This window comes from Phyllostomus discolor, chromosome 2, assembly GCF_004126475.2.
Source record: "Phyllostomus discolor isolate MPI-MPIP mPhyDis1 chromosome 2, mPhyDis1.pri.v3, whole genome shotgun sequence".
Taxonomy (NCBI): Eukaryota; Metazoa; Chordata; class Mammalia; order Chiroptera; family Phyllostomidae; genus Phyllostomus; species Phyllostomus discolor.
In genome coordinates this window covers 193,237,311-193,242,254 of record NC_040904.2, presented here as the reverse complement: position 1 = coordinate 193,242,254, position 4,944 = coordinate 193,237,311, and the positions used below count along the sequence as shown (strand labels likewise).

General features: G+C 41.3%; 1 pseudogene; it reads left to right on the top strand.

The window, feature by feature from the left end:
• Positions 1-393: 393 nt before the first annotated feature.
• LOC118498568 lies at positions 394-4,578 on the top strand (annotated as a pseudogene).
• The last annotated feature ends 366 nt before the right edge of the window (positions 4,579-4,944 follow it).

Genomic DNA, 4,944 nt, shown 5'->3' with positions numbered 1-4,944 from the left:
AAGAAGCCAAATATATTTTAAATGTTTTGTTCTTTAAAATGGAAGTAATTTAAGAAAGAATTTGACCTTTTTTGAAAATAGTGGAAGTCTGAAATTGAAATTATTTCTGTATGAAATGCTTCACTAAACACTTAATGCAATTCAAATATTTTAATAATTTAACCTTTCCTTACCTTAATATGTATGCCTGTCATTCTTTTCTTTCTTCAGACCTGCATGTTTTAAGTGATTCATAGCATTTTTGTCTTTTAATGATATAAAGTGGTTGTGTATATTATGTCTGACAATGTCCGAGCAAAAGGGCACTAGGCACAGTGCATGAGAAACACTCTAAGCTTTGCATCTAGTTCAGTTGGCTGAAACATTTCAAATCATTATTAATATTTTATCTTCAATGCTTGTGCCATCGAATATATATATTCTGCTGTAGAGAAGAAATGGGTATTTCTATTGAATATACTCACTCAGCCAGTGTGTATTGTGCTCTGTCTTCTCTATGGACAGAAACTGGTTGTTTACAAGGATTTTCGAGGGAAGAGCACAATGCCTGAAGTATTGAGGATGCAGTAAGTGTATGTTGATTGACATATGAAATAAATGAAAATGTTATTGATTTAAAACTCTTGGAGAAAGTAGGTCTGCTCAGTTATGGAGACTTAGCCATGCCCTCTTGGTACTCTACTGTTCCTATCCTTTCTCACTATAGTATTCCTTGGAATTACAAAGAATTATGTACATGTGTTCCAAGACACTCTCTAGATAAAATGTTAACAGCTTATATTAAAACCAGCTTCCTTCATTACATACCTAGAACCTGGAAATGCCAGAATTTCTTCTCTTCCTCTCATGAGGTGAAGAGGAATCCTGCAAACTTTAAGTATGATGCACACACTTCAAGACCTTCTCATAGAATGTTCTTTCCATAAATCTTTAAGGTTCACATCCTGATCAGCTTTAAGTCTTTCTTAAGTGTTAACTATTCACATGGACAACCTGCCTCCCCATGTCCATTCACCTGGTGTGCATGGGTTAATGACATTGACTGCTGACTCTCCCCAGGGCATCAAGGTCTTTCTCATTGAGGATGACCTTACTGACTAGTAAGCAGGTCACCACTGAGGGCCCTGAGGGGACTCCATAGACCAGAGCCCTGTTGGGCGTGAAACTTCTAGGGAAAGACTTTCTGGCTTCCCTGCCCAAGGGCTACTTCCTGACCAAGTTCTACCAGAATGTGGATGCCAATGACGAGATCTGCATCTACGTGCTCTGGAGGGACTGGACAACCAAATTAGGAATCCAAAACGTGTTGCTTATCTACCCTAACCTTGAGTTTGCCCTTTACCAGGGAGCGAGTCGTCTACATTGGAAAACTGCTGGGAGTACCTCTCCCCAAGGTATGGCTGACCTCCGGGATCCACGGGGGCGCTGTGCGCAAGGAAGCCTCCTCCACTCACCCCGTGGCCCCCGGGTACCTGGGAGGAGTGGAGGGCACCATGGACAAGAAGCACGCTGGCAAGCACGATAAGAAGGTGGGGGCCAAGAAAAAGACGAGAGGCAATGCTGCAGTGGCTGTACTGGGCTCCTCTCCTTTCCCACCCCAACCTAACTGGACCCCTAACTCTGTTTCTAAGTTATTTAATAATGGTGGGAGTGGGAGAGGGTATGGCAGCACTGGAGCCTGGACTGTCTCTCTAAATAAAGTTGGAAAAGCAAACATAAAGGTAAGGTTTTGTCTTCCCCAGTTATTTTAAATTCCATTGTCTAGGTGTGTGCCTTGTTCTTTGCTTTATTTTTCTAAAGGCATTTATTCCCCTTAAGACAAAGTATATATATACTAATAATATATACATATATGATATTTATGATATATTAGTATACATTAAAACATATTAAATCTGTGTTAAATGTAAAATATATAACACTAATTTCCACTAAAATGAGGGCAAAGATTTTGTACTCCTAACACCTAAAAAAATGCCTGGTACCAAATATGTGTTCAATTAATATTTATTAGGTGAATAAAATTAGGGGTTCCTCTTGTGTTTTCCTTGCCTCAACCCCAGAATTCCCATGTCTTGCTTTTTAGAATTTTCATAGCTTCTTGATTGTTTATATTTCTATAACAATTTTAGAATCATCTCATTTCCAGGATAAAAGAAAATCTGTTGTCAGTTTTATTGTGGTACATTAGGTTAAAGAAAACTGATATCTTTATAAAATGTTGAGTTTTCCCATTTAATACATTCCCAAGTATGTTTCTTCTGTCAAGTCTCTTTTGTGTCCTTCGGGGATAGTTTAATGCCTTCTTCACACAATTTTTAATACTTTGAGTTTATTCTGAGTTATTTTATTTTTTATTATTAAAATGGTATCTTCTATTATATATAAGGGATATATTTAATTTTTCATATGAGGACTATTGGTAGTTGAATATTTATTTCATATTCTACTAACTTGTTTTATAGAAACATTTCAAATGATTCTTTTGAGTTCTTCAAGAGTACAATAATATTGTCTACAAATAATGAGAGTTTCAGATGCATACTATTTACTTCCATTTAAGAAAAAAATAGTTCAGATTGTAATTGCAGAGGAGAAAATGCAGATTTTGACAGTCTCGGTGTACATGAATTTGTCCCTTGCCATTCACTCATGAATTCATCATATTTATTGAGTTTCTGCTATATGCCAAACACTGGGAATTATTATTTTAAAAGCAAAGAAAAGAAAGAAGCTGGGTTTTGTTCATGCCTTAGGGAAAAAATGCATTATTCATTTTACTCATTGGAAATTAAAATTTGTTAGTATTAACTGACTAGAAAAGGAAGAAAATTCTGTAGTGTAAATTCCTAAAGGAACATTGTTTCTTATTTTTGATATGTAACATATTTAATGGATTTAGTGTTGAACAGCTTGCTACATTTCATAAAGGCATCCATGAGTACAGACATTAGAAAGGGATTCACTGTATCTAAACTGATAAATAAAATATGTATTAAACTAGATTAAGTAATTATAGTTTATGTTTTTAACATTAAAAATAAGATATGTAAAACATGACTAACAATATATTGGTATAATGAGAATGTGTATAGTTTCACATATCTGTGTAAATTCATTAGGAAATATTGCTCATTATAAGGTATTATAGAGAGCTGGAATATATTATGTTTAAAGTGTGGGCTGTGGAATCTGACAGGGTTAAAATCTAGGCTCTGTTAGGTAACAAAAGTCGACTCAGTAAATTTGAACATCTAATTGGCTCTGTTAAGCCATTTGTGAATTTGGCAGCAAATAGAAGGGCACTGGAAAGTACTGTACAACAGGGAAAGTTTTAGAGGAAGAAGAGTGTGGGAAGGAATACATTAGCAAAAAGAAAACAAAGGATTGTTTTTAGACCAGGATGTCTTCTTTTGGGTGGAGGGGTGGGCAAGCCAAGTGTTCTCTCACGCAGATTGCCTCTTCTTCTTATGGGCAATGGAGAGGGCCCGAGTAACAATTTATCTCACCGGTGTTGAGTAGAAAATTCCAGACTGGTTGATTTAAGGTTATATTTCTGCGAAAGTTTGAAACTGTAACTAAATCAGGTATTGAATCTAGGTTTGGTATTGTAACAGGGTAGTCAGGCCAGATGCTGGGGAGTGGGGGAGACCCCAATTGTGGGGGGGGAGAAACCTGGTCTGACAAGAGGCTGCACTCCCCTGCAGGGTTAGCACCGCCCAGGCAGCAGAATGAAACTGCCTGAGGCAGGTGGAGTCCGCCTGAGGCAACTGTAAACAAAACAAGCCAGCGTGTTCCCTGGCAACCTAGAAATGCAGCCTGGACCTAGCAGGGGAGGGGCTATGGGAAAAGGCTGTTGACCACAGCAGAAGTAAACATCATGTGTGGCCCCCTGGCAGCGGGGCGGTTAGTGACCAAACTAGAATATTTGTATTGAGGCTGCTTGTGCCTCTAAAGGTCAAAATACACGTATATGTTGGAGGTCAGCAAGCTGCATCCGAGGCTGGATGCGCCACCCTGGGGCCAAGACACTTGTGTGCCTGTGCAGAGCTGGGAAACATCTGTTCCCTTCTGCAAAATGGTGGCTGGAACAGCGACAAAGACAGTTATGACAAACATGACCGACATTGGCTCACATTGGTTGAAAAGCTGGACACTCCCACAGCAGTGGGATTCTGGAAGGCGGCTTTAAAACGGAACACGCATAGAAGCCTCTCTGTCTTGCTTGCCATGTACACCCGGTTAGGGTGTGCTTGCGGAGTGCCCACCGGGCTGGCAGATGCTGGGCCCACTTGGAGCTTAGGCCTCGCACAGTGGGAAGCCTACTCACAGAGGTGGAATCCCGTGCTGGGAGGTGTGCCTCGCTGGGCACCAGCTGTTGGGATACTACAACACTGTGCAACACACTGCGGGGGTCATGAACTGCTTCCACTCCCTTGGCCTGAGAGCAGCACGTGGAGGCTGGGAGCAACAGAGGAAAGCATGAGCTGGGAATGTTCCTCCGCCCCAGGGGTGCAGGCAGCCTCCTGCGCCAGCGTCCCACGGATGGAGCTTCTCCTGCGTGACTGTCTGGAGTGATCTGGCAGCACACCCTAGGCCCAGGGGAGCGCGAGAGAGAACTGTGTGAGGCCATGGCAACGCTAAAACCCACAAGTGTGCACCAGAGAGAAAGAAAGCCTGAGGATGGAGACCCGTTTGTGTAGCCGTCTTGAGCTTCAAAAGGACAGATAAGCAATAATGGGAAACTTTGGGGCAAGGATTTAGAGTTCAGTCTCTCTGGGAACATGGGAATTTCTGTGCTTTGCAGAAGAGGTTGGCTAGGAGCAGGAGCGCTCTCAGGTCCCCCCCGTTGGGTACCCTGTTAATAAAAACCTCTTTTGTTCCCCCCAAATCTTTGTGTTATGCTTGTACATGGCGGTAAGCGGCTGGACCCCAAGCTGCCTG